This window comes from Poecile atricapillus, chromosome 2, assembly GCF_030490865.1.
Source record: "Poecile atricapillus isolate bPoeAtr1 chromosome 2, bPoeAtr1.hap1, whole genome shotgun sequence".
In the NCBI taxonomy this organism is placed as follows: domain Eukaryota; kingdom Metazoa; phylum Chordata; class Aves; order Passeriformes; family Paridae; genus Poecile; species Poecile atricapillus.
The window spans coordinates 101287083-101301559 of record NC_081250.1 but is presented as its reverse complement, the minus strand read 5'-3'; positions in this window follow the sequence as shown (position 1 = coordinate 101301559).

Genomic DNA, 14477 nt, shown 5'->3' with positions numbered 1-14477 from the left:
CTCAGCTTTGATATTTTCTCGAAATGGGAGAAGTGTCCTGGAAGCTGTGTGTAAAATTGTTTCATTTCTTCTGAATCTGTCTCTTTCACAGGGTTAGTATTTGGAGGTGGTATTTATTACTGTACCAGCTTCTTTCTGGAAATAACATTTTGGCTTTGAGTCAAACTGGAGGAGTTTGTTGTTCTCCAAGTTGGAACCAGTTTGGTTTGGGTTTTTTTTTCTTTTACAGGCTGCTTAGAAAGTATAGCTTTTACTTCAGCTATAGATGGTATGCAGCAAAGAAAACTTCAGCATTATCTACCTTTCAGAAAACTATATACAAGTGCTGTACAATATCTAACAAGACACAGAAAAACTAAAAGCACAGGCTCTTAGCTGCAGGTATGTGGAGAAGCAGCTAGATTTTTCCACTTGTCATTTTTAGCTTTAATTCCCATTAACTCAGTTAACCTGCACTTGTTGCTGTTGCAGACAGGGCTGGGAGCAGTGACATGCAGAAGGTGTGAAATGTGTTTGTTGCTTCCTTGCTTGCACTGACCCTTTTTGCCTGTTGCTTTGCATCACTTACTAACAATGCACCAAGTCCTACTCTCTGGTTACCAAAAAAGGAATTTTCACTGAAGTAAGAGACCTTGTTGACTCAGGCACTGCTCATGTTCTGCAGACAGAGCAAAGTTGCTTTCTTCATGACCAGAATAAAGAATCTAGTAGCTGTGTGTGCACAGTTTATCATTACTTCATTTCCTTCCTTTCATAAACCCATGGAAGTTTTCTTGCACCTTCCGATTCTTTCAGGAGAAATGGGATTACAAGCCCTTCTGTCCAGGGAGAGAGGAAGAAGCAGGGTCTAAATTCCTTAGATCATTTGAAATATGCTGTAGGAAACATTATGAACCCCTCCCCTTCAGAGGAAGGAAGATAAAAGCAGGAGAATTGGACTTTGAGCTGCATTTTTTTTTTTCAGTGAAGTGTGCAGAGAGGTAGGTATACACGATTTTGGAAATGTTAGTAATTCTGAATTTTAACTGTGAGGATAACCTCATATGATAATTTGTAACTGGCAGAAATATAAGTCTAAATAATTTCAGTGTGCTTCTTCCCTGAAATCACACTTGAACAAAAGGCACAAGCTACTTAATTAAAAGTAAAAAAAAGTTTAAAACCAAAGTACAAAGTGTATTTTTGCCTTGATGCCTCAAGGCTTATTAGAGGTCCTTATGTGATTAATGTACCACTTCAGTTATGTATCAGCAAGTATCCTTGGGGGGCTTAGAGTTTATCACTGCTTTCTCTACCTTACATTGTCATATATGTAGCTAAGATATTTTTAAGTGTAAGGATTGTTGTTTTGCTAAGGGAAATTACAGTGTTTCCCCACTTCACAATTTTCAAGCTCGCTAAATTTAACTCGCTGTGAAAATTGAGATGGGTGAAAATTGCATTCTGTGATGACAATATTTTCTTCTGTGTGGTGCCAATTTTAAGGAACACTGTTCATGAATAAATAAAATCAAGTAGTGGCTTTGGATGTTGTCTCTATTCATTTCCAAAATTACTTATTCCTGAAACAATCATGAATATTAATGACTCTGTGGTCTGGCACAAACCGTTTCCAAATGCTGGACTGTGGCATTGAAGTTACTGGATACTATTTTGTGGCACTGAACTCTTAACTCCCTACTGCTGAGTCACTTTCTGGACTCAGAGAAACTGTGCAAACTGTGTTTCCTTTCATACAAAAGGTTTGCTTTCCTCCATCTTTTACAGAAGTTGCAAAAGACTACAAAGCACTGAGTACAGGAGATAGAAGGGTTCAGTGATCTCTGATGTTCACTGAACACTGTTAGGATCAAGGACTTCTTTGTTTTGCCTCGCAAAACCTCCCTGTGGTCATTTACCTAAAGATAGAGTAGTAGACATTTGACTGCAGGGAACAAATTAATTTAGTTTAGTGAAATATCATATTTGCCTAGTTCAGGATTAACTTAAGCTTGAGCAGGGTTAGCATGCAAGTGTGGTTTGTCTATTGCTCCTCTATCTAATAAGTACATCTTGCGTTTAGCTTAAGGGACAGTTTTGCAGAGCTTGACTAATGGAGCAGTTCCTCTCTTGTGGGGGAACCACGGTCTGGCTTCTTGCTGTGGGAAAACACAAAATAAAACTGTATTTAGTTCAGTGGCAAGGCTTTGGCAGTGGGAATTAGAGGGGTGCTGCAGGGGTGGCCTGTGTTGTACAGAACTCCTTCCATCTGGCTCTGAAACAAACCCACCCTTGCCCAAAGCTGAGCCCTTCAGACAAGCTGGGACTGTCTCTGTGGAAACATGTTCAAGAAAGGGTAAAAAATGCTGTGCAGCTGCTGTGAGGAAACAACTGAAAAAAATGTGGGAGATAACCTGCAGTCATCAAGGTCAGAAAACAAGTGGGAGGAAGTGCTACACGTGCCAGACAGAGCTTTCTCTGCAGCCTGTGCAGGAGAAAACATCCACCCATGGAGCCCTGCTCCCACAGCAGGTGGATGTGCCTTGGGGGAAGCTGCAGCCATGGGGAGCCCAGGAATGAGCAATTTTTCTGGCAGGAGCTGTGGCCAGTGAGGGACCCAAACTGGAGCAGTCTGTTCCACACGCTGTGGAAGGGAGCCACGCTGGAGCAGACTGTGAAGGACTCATCCTGTGGGAAGGGCTCATGGTGGAGCAGGGGAAAAGGGGAGAAGGAAGGCACAGCAAAAAGAATGGATGTGGAATGATCATGAGCCCCATTCCTCTACACTGCTTAGGGACAGGGAGAGGAGGTAGAAGAGCTGGGAATGAAGGAGTGAAGTTCAGCTTCTGAAGAAAGAAGAATTTGGGGAAGGTGTTTTTGTTTTATTTCTCACCATCTCATTCTATTTTTTGTTGAAATTAAATTGATCTTTCCTGAGTTCTGTCTGTTTTGCTGATGTCAGTAATTGGTGCATGATCCTCCTGTCTTTATCTTGACCCACAGACTATTTCATCTTATTTTCTCCCTGTGTCTGTTGAGGAGATGAAGTGAGAGGTCAGCTGGTGGGTGCCTGGCAGGCAGCAAAATTTAGCATGCCACAAGCACAAAACACTGGAAGTAAAAATCAGGAAAAACCCCAAGGTTTGTGCTAATGGTGGCTAACAAAATTGGAAACAAATCTTTTGGAGTGATTTCTGAATGTCTTTTCACAGCTATGTTCAGAGCTATAAAATACAGTCATGTGCAAGACCAAGATGATATTTTCACTTTACTAAGCTCAGTGTTGGGCAAGGTTTTTCTAAGGTCACCCATCAATCTGAATCATTTGTAGTAGGCCCCACTCCTAATGTGCTCTTGATTAGAAATATTTATAAATAAATACCAATTATCATTTGAAAAAGAACTTTGAAATAGTACTGTTAGTAGTTTCATGGAACTAGACAACTAATGAAACGTAACACTAGAAATACAGTCTGTATTTATGGGCTCCAGAATCAGGATAATGCATTTTATGCAGTACCAACATAAAAAAAAAAAAAAAAAAAAAGTTTGGCCAACTGTTTTCTAAAGAGTCTGCTTCAATAATTAGCATACATTATGTATAGATTTGGCTGGGGAGGTTTAAGCAATATAATTATTGTAACAGGTTTTTTGTGATTCTGTCATGTATTAGGGGAAAAAAAATGAAAAACTTAGCTCCTCAGACAAAAACTCTATTTAAGAAAACAGTACTTTAATGATGTGTGTAGTCAGTCTATTATAGAACCAGAGAAATGTCAGACATCTAAGAAGTTCTTTAAAGTCCTAAAGGTAATTTCTTATGACACATTTTTAATTACATCCTGAAGTCCATAATCTTTTATGGTAAAAACACTTCTAATTACAAAACATCTTCCCTTGTATAGGTACGTAGCTTGGTTTGCTAATGCTCTTTATTAAGAAGTGTTTTCAAATGCTCTTCTCCCATCTCAAAAATCAGAAGAGAATGTACAGGAAAACTATAAATAAACTTATTTAAGTAGGACTACTGATTTATTACTGAGCTAGACAAACTGAAGTTTATGGTAAACTCTATTTTATTCCTGAGAAGCTAAATGGAAAATGCCACCATTTCAGTGATTCCTGTACAAAATGTGCTTAAGGTAGGTTCTCTCCCAGCTGCAGCTTTCATGCTTTCTTGCCTGCTTAGGGAAGTTGCCCAGAAAAGCTGCCTTGAACAGTTGCAGAATATTTTTCTAATGTCCACCCAAGTGGTCATGGTTTGTGAATAAAAGTCAGTATCTTCCAGAATAAATGACGTGTTTTCAGAAATTATTGATTATTCAAAAATTAATCCATTTTACCAGAAATCATAAAGTATTAGATAGCTGCTGCAAATACTCCAGTCTCTCAGAAAAAGCCATTTCATCTTTGCATGGGAGGATCAAGCTGTTTTTCCTCATTATTATAAGCACTTCCTGCATAGTACATTAGGATCAATAGTTCATCTTGATAAGAAAAGTACTGTCTCTAATAGTTCCACCTTTGTGACTACTGAATTTAGTAGTCCTCTCAATTCCTCCTAGTGTTAGCCAGCCCTGACATGGTATCATGTTCAGTTTTTCACACTCAACAAGAGTTGTGATCGGTGAAAACAAAGCAGGTTTTGTCACTAGCAGCATCAGCTATGGCTATAGAAAACAACAACAATCTAACAGATAAAAGTCACTTTTCTTTCTCTAACTTCTCACTCTCCAAAGGTTGTTGAGTTTAGGAGAGGGTGGATGTTTAATTGGAGTAGTGGAGGGGGGCTTGGTTGGTTGGTTGGTTTTGACATTTTGGTTTTTGGTTTTCTTTCACCGGAAAAATTCCAACTGCTACATTCTGTTCTTCTTTTTCTCTGTGCCTGATGTCACCAGCTTCAAGCATTCAGTGCCTTCAACTATTTTTCTATACCTTGCTCTGGTGACCCCTTTACACACGAGATCCACTATGTTGTTTCTCTTGTGGCCTTCCATCACCTATTCCAGATCTCCTCTGGCTACATTCAAACTAAAAATACTTCATGACTGAGAGGAGAAGGGGGTGGGGTGGGCATGAGGGGGTGGGCAGGTGTTAAAGAAAATATAAATTAAGAAAAATAACGCATTTATATCGCTCTTGCTCTAGCTGCTCATGTTAAGTCTTTTCACACAGAAATGATGAGCCACCTTGTTTCTGTATCACTTTTAGCATAACATTCTTCCATGCTAACCAAGCTGGTGTCCTAAGACACTTCTGATTACCTGGAGCTGTGCTCTATTCCTAACAGATCATACCGGCCACATAAAAGCAACGTAAAATCCCCGTTCAGTGACAGAGGCAGGACACCACAGTGAAATTTACATGACAGAGATGTATCTCTCTGCAGATCTTCCATGCACAGGCAGCAAGTGTGTCTCCACACCCTTCCCTCAAAGCAGTGGCCTTGAGCTGTGCAGCCAGTGCATACTGCAGCCCCATGTTCTCCCCCATTCTGGTTCTCTGTTCAACAAACCGACTGTGAAGCGAATTATTCACCAGGCCAGCAGCGGGCTGAGTCCTGGCCCTGGGCCACACTGACCTCTTGCATTCTTAGCATTCACAAGCCTTTAGATCATGACTATGGTAGTGCTGCTCACGGGCCGTGGTCCCAGGCGAGGGGTGAACACCCTCGGTACCGCTGCTGCAGAGTGCTTCTCCAAGAAAAATATTGTTCAGTTCTCTGTGTGTGTGAATGCTGGCTTGCTCTCCTAATTCCCAGTAGGTAATTCTTGGAGTACCCTGCTCAGAGTGGGATGGTTCAGCTGCTTTTGTGCATTCAGTTTTAGAATACATCCCTTCAGTGGCTGCACCCATCCAACCCTGACAGTGTTGAGGACTGTGCTGTTAAAAATAAGCCAGGCTTTCCCCAGTCATAGCTTGTGCTGTGCTGTTTGTCCTGGGGCTCTTATCCTCACAAATGTAATCTGAGAGAATCATTTGTGGAGCCTGCTAGGAGTGGTATGCTGGGCTGGGTTGGACATGTGTGACAGATGAGCGGGATCTGTGCTGGTGAGGGAAGGGTGGCAGCCAGGAGCCACTCACCACTTGAGAAAACAGGCGAGGAGGAAAACTGTGACTCACCTGAGAAACCTAAGACCTGACTGGAGCAATTTATAGTTGATTTTAGCTGCAAACCTGCTCTTGCAGAAGAAGTGTTTCCCACAGTTAGGTGAATCACTTTTACCTGGAGAGCTACACATTTCACCTCAAATACCTGCTTTGCTTGGTAAGTGTTGAATAACTGACAGTCTAAACAGGATTCCAGCCCTTCATCTTAGAGGTCTATTGGTTTTGTTTCTTTTTTTCTCAGAGAATAAAACCATGGAAAGTTAAGTTTGTGCAATAAAACCTAAATCTATCTTTCCCCCTTTCCTTCCCCCAGGTTGCAGTACAGATCTCTGCTGCAAGGGGTTTTATTCAAGAGTGTTTTAAGGAGACTGAGCTGGATGGGATAAGATGCTTTAGCAACAAAAGACTAGAAAACTCAAGATGAAATCCATAGATTGTGCTTGGACCTGATCTCCTCAATTCTAAATTATCTGGGGGAAAAAAGTGTACTGAACCGGTAAATCTCTGTGATTGTACAAAAATCTTCAGGACAGTTAATCAGGCTATCAGGTAGACTGAGTTTCAGAAGTATTTAATGATACTAATTTGAATAAACAACACCTGATGAAATTTAATGTCCGTAACTGCATTACATAGGAAAAACCACCCCTGTGCTTCCAGTGACAGGATTTAATTTAGCTGTCACCACTGTCAAAAGACATCTTGAAAGTAGTGTGAACAGTTCAATGAAGGAAGAAGCAGAGCAGCAACCAAGAGGGCAAACACAAGGCATATTAGAAAATAAGAACTGGAGCAGGAAGCATCCTATAACACTGCATAAAACAATGGCCATGATTTAAACACTCCCATTTCACAGACACTGCAGTAGAGCTAGTAAAGAAGGCTTATAAGCAAGGACTATCTTAGGAGTGCAGGGCCACACTCAAATATGGCAAGATTAATCAGTGTAATACTTTCAGCTCAGAAAATTTTGGACAGATAGACAAAATGAAGAACAAAAAAACACTAAAACCTTCACCTTACACACAGCTACAATGGCCATTAGGAACTGGTAGTCACAGTTTCTCAGAACAGAAGAGTTATGGGCCACCAATTTCAGGTGTCAGTTTTACAAGAGAAAGAGCTACTTCCTCACAAAATGGAATTCAGTTGTGCATGGAAAGCAATGCCATAGAAGACTCTGGAGGTTGAAAGTGTAACTGCATTAAAAAGCAATTTTATAACTTTAAGTATGCTTAAAAGAACTATTAAATATGGGGTCCAGATCCTTCCTGTGGTTCAACAAAGACTTAATCACTGACTGCCAGATGTAGAAGTGCATTTTTTGGGGAGTACTACCATATTCTTTCCTTAACATCCATCACTGACTACTGTGAGAGATGGAATTCTAGACTAGACAGATCTTCCATCTAATCAAGACCAGATGTCATCAATGCACTCATTTGGTCAAAATAATGTTTTTTTCCTGATAGTCTTTAGCACAACTTCTGGTTAAGAGACCTTTTTGTCCTTGTTCTGATGTCTCCCACACTTGAAAGACCAAGACTTCATCGATAAGCTCTGCATTGTACTGGCATCTATTCAGAGTTGACTAAACTCCAAAGGCAAGCTGTCAATATCTCATATTCATTTTCCTCTTACAGCTGTACCACTCACTCACCACATGATACAGATAATGGGTGATATACATTCCAGCTAAATTATGTTTTCACTCTGTCCTCCGAACAGATTGCTTCCCCAAAATCTTTAAAGTGTAGAGAGGCTGGAGAGTTGAACCTAGATAAATGCCTGCCTTAATTTTGTATTCTCACAGTCTTGGTTGTGGCAGTAAGGAAACACTAGCCTGGCTCCTTTACTGACTCTGTCGAACACAGAGTGCAGCCCATTCTCTGGCTCTGTTTGTTTGTGTAGCTAAGTGACCGATTAGAACAGAGGTTAAAAACACAGCCACACCAAACACACATTTCTGCCTGACAAAACAGGCAGGTACATGCTTCCCTCTGCTCCAGGTGCTACAGCTACTGCATAAAAATCACTGTGACCAACTGTGTAAAAAGTCCTGGGTGGGTAACTGTTAGCATTGAGGCTAAGCATGGGGAGAAACAAAGGGCTGAAAGAAAACATTCATTTCCAAAGGACAGAAAATATTTTACAAATCAAAAGACATTAAGTGCTGGAAAGTGCAAAAGCACCTGTACTCAAACACATGAATATTCATGTGGCTGGAGTTAAGGTTTTCCATTCATTTTGTCAAATAGTGGTGAAAGTGTGTGAAAATGCAGCTAGAAACTCCTTTGGACAAGATGGTGGTATTCCTCCAGTGTCACTTTGCAGTCCCTTGGACGTTTTACCTTAACATATTTTGCCCTGACTTGACTTAGTGACCTTTGCTTTAACATTACAAAGTTCAGACCACATCTTGTGGACTAAAACAAACAGCAGTATCTCCACTGACAGCTGCAGATAGCAGCCAGATGAGTGGCATTAAAACAGCCCCCTGGGTACTGTGTTTGAGCATGGGTGGCAATTCGTGACACCACAGCTGCCACAGCAACAAGTTTAATGGGGGCAGGGGGGTGACAAAACAAGAAACTATTTGAGAACCATATGAAATATAATGGCTTTTTCTGGGCAGAATATAAGTTCCAAAACACCTGAGCTAAATGTGTAGTGTGGTATTTGTCTTAATAGACCATACACTTCTCTCTGTGTGTCTTGGTGTCCCACCTCCCCTTTTAAATGTTTTTGTTGTGTTCTTGAGCTGTTTCTAGACTCATCTGCAGCTGCAGTGTCTGTGTAACTCATGTGCCTCTTGTAGAATTCGTCACAAGAGGCTGATGGAAAAAGAGGTAGTGGTGGAGAAATACAGGTACACACTTGAATAGGAGCAGGGCCCCCATGCTTGCTTTTCTCAGGAAGCCAGGCAAAAAACCAAAACCAAAACCAAAACCAAACAAACAAACAAACAAACAAACAAACAAAAAAACCACAAAAAAACCCCAAAACAAGAAAACCCCCCACAAAAAAAATTATTTTAAGATTTTTTTCCCCTTTCTTAAGTTGCATGAAAGTCTTCAGACTAAAGAAGAAAGACAGGAACTACAGTGATCTTTGGACCCTCCTCCTAAAGGTCACCATGTACTTAGTAGCATTTACTGGCCTGTTAAAAGCTGTCAGAGTAAATCCACCACGTGGATTATATTTATTGCTTTGGTATTTAATGTAAGTGCTAACAAGCTTTTTAATACTGGATAGACACTTGCTGATATTCTTAAATATCAAAGTGCAGCAAATTTATCATTCTGAAAAAAGAAAAGAGTGGCTAACTTGTTAAATGTTCTCTTATGGCATGAATTTCTCTCTAGTCCTTAAAAACTTCAGTAAATTGAAATAGTCTTAGCAACAAACCTGATATAAACACAAATGTGTTTCCTGAAAAGCAGGAAGCAGCTTAACAATCGTATCATATGACTACTAAATACAGAAGAACTGCGCTGGTTTTTTTCCAGGGCATTAAAACAAATTTCCATGTGACTTTGTGGGACACGACTGTTGCTTGAGCTGCTGTTACTGGAAAATCCTTTTACTCTGCAACATGGGCACATTACACATTTTGTCCCACCTTGTGAAATTCATCATCTTGTAGGAATTCGTTTCTATGGAGCCTGTGCATGACCAATGAGAACATGAGAAAACCTGAAGACAGAACACTGACTGCTCTATAACTCCCCACGACCCCATCCTGTGAATGTGTGCAGCTGTTTCAAAGCAGCTGGGTCTCACACAAGATCAGTGGGAGTATTTAATTTGCTGCTGCTGTCTGATACCTTGTCAGTTCTGGCCAACAGGAATAAAGAATCACATCACATTGAAGCCCACCACATTGGAGCACCAAAGAGTTGTCCAGTGGAAATAAACTGTCTTGGGTTTTTACCAGCTAGAAATGTCAGACTAATCCAGATATGGCCTAGAAGTCAGGTCTTCCTTAATCCATATCCCCTCTATCATAAATGGCCACGCCACTCCCTAAAATGCAAGTTTGGACCTCTTCTAGTATTTAGGTTTTTGTTTTCACACTTGGGAGCAAGAGATACCTTGAGAATGTAAGTCATGTAAACTGATTGTTCAAAAGGCTGCCTGGAGCATGAATCTGCGAACTTGAGCTGGTGGTTTGTAGCTATTGTAACATTCTATTAATTTTTCAGGTTAAATATATTAATTAATTATTTTTGACAGCAGAAATGAAGTTAAAATTGCAAAAGGAAATAAATAAGGGACAACAATGAAGGAAGTAAATCTGCAAAGGAAATCTTAAGAAAGTTCTCCTATTTTTTGCAAGGTGGAAAAAAAGCGCCATACTCTAAGTATAAAATTAACCAATGGAATGAATAGGAAATAAAAAAATATCACTATGAGTTATGAAGGTTAGAGGTCAATATATGTATGTGAGAAAGAGATATCTGAGAGAGCCAAATATAACAAGTGAGAATCCATTGTACAGAATTTACAATGTGTTTCTATATTAATCTAAATATAGAATGAATCTCGTGGACTCAGTCAGATGAAGCACCCAGGGAGAAATTTAGATGCCTTAAATTTCCAAGACTTGTTTAGTGGGGTTTTAAAATACAGCCATAAGGAATCCATAAGAGTTAAGTACGTAGGAGAATTTTGGTACTCTGAAGTACCTTTAAAATCCCAGACCAAGTCTGTGGAGGCTTAAGAAGGATATGTGAGCTACTATTGACACAGGTTATAATGGCACCTTCACCTCCTAAATCAGCTGAACTATTAAGTAAACACAAGCCTGGATGGAAAGGATTTGAAGGTACATCTACATTCAGTGACCAAGAAAAGTGTCTTCTTTCAGATATACCAGCAGTAAAACATGGAGAAGCTGCAAGTTCATTCAGGTCTGACTGAAAATTAGAAGTTATTTACGTAACTAAAAAATTTGTACATGCAAATTTGTTGGGTAAGCTGTTGCTCACCTCCAGCAGGCACACAGCCCTACAGTCTTCTACATACCTCAGTGGGTTACTTTCTATGTGTGGGAAACTGGCTGAAGTTTTGGCCTCTAAATGTTGTTTGACAGCCTGCTGCTCACCAACAGTAGACAAACATTTTAGAGATTACAGACAATGGCAATGCAACCTATACATCTCTTCAGAAGGCACATTGACTAAGGGTTCTACTACAGTCCACTCTCATCGCTTCTTTTTTCCCCTTACTGCCTACCCGTGTCCATTTGTTCCTTCTTACTTTTATTCTTACAGTACAATTTGATTTCGATGATCATATGGGTTTGACCTACTGCTGGGTTATGTGATTCAAGGCTTACCTCCTCAAATGGAAGGGAGCACAAAGGAGTAGAAGCAAGTGGAGAAATCAATACCCAGAGACAAAGAGCCTCTGACCTGGCTTCCCTTAGTGAGGGTTCAGTCTGGGGTCTGGTGTGACACCCATCAATCACCACAAGTCAGTGGGAGAGGTTCCATGGATCACTGTTATAGAGAGGAGTTACTGTCAGCAGGGACTGGGAATCTCTAGGGGATGGAAGGGAAGAACACCTTTGGGATTGTACAAGACAACTTTTGGGATGTTTAGAGGAGGAATCAAAGGTGAGGGTAAGGTGGGATAAAGATTTTGATAGAGAAAAATAAAAAAGATATGGAGCTAAAATGACCTGACTCTGTGTAAACAAGTTGTTGGTGACTGTGCTTCTCTGATTACACCTTGCACCTGATCATCTCAGTCTGTCTTGTCTTAATAAACTATATTTTAATTATTTTTTGGGGTGAGAGTGGCACCTCTATTCTACATGTATGTGTGTGTATGGTGGCCTGAGTGGCACCAGTTAGAGGTGGGGGCCACAAGCTGGGGGGGGGCCACAACTCACAGGGTCTAGTGCAGCAAGTGGAGAGACGAGAGCACACACTTTACATGAATCTGCATGTCCGTGTGTGGTCACTAACAAATAGCAAGCCAGAGCAGGTGGAAGTCAAATTTTGGAGCAGCCATGAGTTCAGGAAAGGAAGTGAAGAGGATCTTTTAACTGGCTGCTGGAGAGACAAGGGGTTCTAAGTCACCAGCTGTGGTGGAGTCAGCTACTGGTAAGGCCACTACTCTGGACTAGCTACCAGAGAAACATGTTTGCCTGTTTGTATCTCTGTGTGAGGCTACTGGGGATCCAGGGATCAGCTTCTAACAGGCTGAGTGTCCTAAAGCCAGACTGGACAAGGGAGCCATAGTTCATTGTTGAAGATCTGATTACCAGCAACTAAAGTGGAACTGTAGGGCTCTGGGATAACATTTGCACTTGCCAGCAACTGGAAAGAGCTGGAATTCAGGTGCTAACAACAGAATAAGATTAGTGTCTCAGACCAGCTATAGAGGGATCCATATTGTATAGATGCATACAAATACATACTTATTTTCCATTAATGGGTTTCTGTCCTGATAAGCCAGAGAGAGGAACAGGATGAGGCCATTAATGCCGTTAGTTTTTGTGTGAGTGCTGTGTTTTCTGCCTGGATTAGTCAGTGTGGCCAGCCACATCTGTATGCACACACCCAGCCTTACCACTACCTGGATCTGGGAGCCTACTGAATTTTAAAAACTGGCATACCAGCAACAGGCAAGAGGATGGCAAGTATGAACAGTAAACAGGAGGATTTGCAAAGCGTGGGGAAAGTCAGTCCCAGAAGGCATAGCCAAGGACATATAGGTTCAGGCAATGTCCAAGGCAAATCAGGCTGCTGAATAATGACTTGTTTGTGGATCTCTTCCAAAAATGCAGATCACACATAGAAGGACACTTATTTTGAGTCCTGCAGCAGAGAAAAATGCACATAGTATCCAGTCCTCCATTAATGGCTGCTTGCAAGGCAAACATGCTGATCCTGATCCTCCAGCTACTTCCCTGATGTCAGAAAGACATTTGACTCAGCCTAACATGATGCATGTGGGCTACTTGGAGGTCATTTGCAAGATGCTACAAGCCCTGACGAAAAACGTGTATGGAAAGGCAAGGTTGGAGCTGAGAGCGCAGAGTCGGGCTGACATCAGTCACATCACAGCAACTTCGAGGCGCTCAGGCAGCAAATGGCCTCCCAATACACAGATTTTGGGTTTTTTGGAGGTTATATATTGATTGGAGGGGTACCTTGACTGTGTTCAAGCTTCAGACAGCACCCAAGATTGTTCTCCAGAAGAGCCCCAGCTGGCCCACCTTTCAACAAGTGGCTAAGGAGGTTCTGTAACTCTGGCCTCAGGGTTGCTCTTTCACAAGAGAGGCTGGGTTGGGCAGCACAGGTGTGGATGGACAGATGAATGTCTCCCACCATGGCTAAACACTGGAATAGGATACACAGACCATGGCATCCCACGGAGGAGTCATGCTGGCATGACAGCAGGCATCCTCTACTTGGGAAACTGTGCAACAGTTACCCAAAAGGATCATAAAGCAGATTCAGCAGCTGTGGGAAGTGGCTTCCTCTCTGGAGGGGAAAGAAAATCTTCTTTTTCATTAAAAACCAAGCCATTTCAAACCATACATATGCCAGGGCATGCTCTGTATTGTGGTGACATGAGCTCTCAGGAAAGTTGCTCCACAGACTGCTTGACATCCCAATTAAAATTGTCAGGCAGAAGTTTGTCTTATTGACAAAAGAAAACCCCAAAACAAAACAAAACAAAACAAACCACAAAAAACAAACAAACAAACAAACAAACAAACAAAAAACAACCCAAAAAACCACACACACACACAAATAAAACCACTCCAAAAAAACAAAACCAAAAAACCATCAGGAAAGAGCTGTGTGAAAAAGATGGCAAGGCACAGAAGGACTACCCATTCTTTTGAATGCTGTCCTGTCACAGAATCACAGAACCACAGGATCAGATAGGTTGGAAAAGACCTCTGAGATCGTCGAATCTAACCCATGACTAAACAGTGCCATGCCACCTAGACCATGGCACTAAGTGCCACATCCAGTCTTCCCTTAAACACCTCCAGGGACTCCACTGCCTCTCTGGGCAGCCTGTTCCAATGTCTCATCACCTATTCTGTCAAGAAATTCTACCTAAGAAGAATTCTGCAGCAAAGGCTGCGATGTGCTCGCAGAGCGGGGCAGGGGGACACGGAACAGGGGACGGAGCAGGCGACGATGTCCGGCCGCCGCACGGGGCTGAAGACGCCGGAGCCACAACTGCTGAGCTGGGTTTGGGGTGAGCAGCGGATCATCACGGGAGCTGCCGCTGGGGCAGGAGTCCCAGGGACCCCAACAGGCGTCGGGGACAATGCGAGGGCCGGTGTGGCGCCCGTGCCGAGGGCGGTGCCGGGCGGGGGCGGCCCCTGGGCGAGCGGCGGGGGGTGCGGGGAG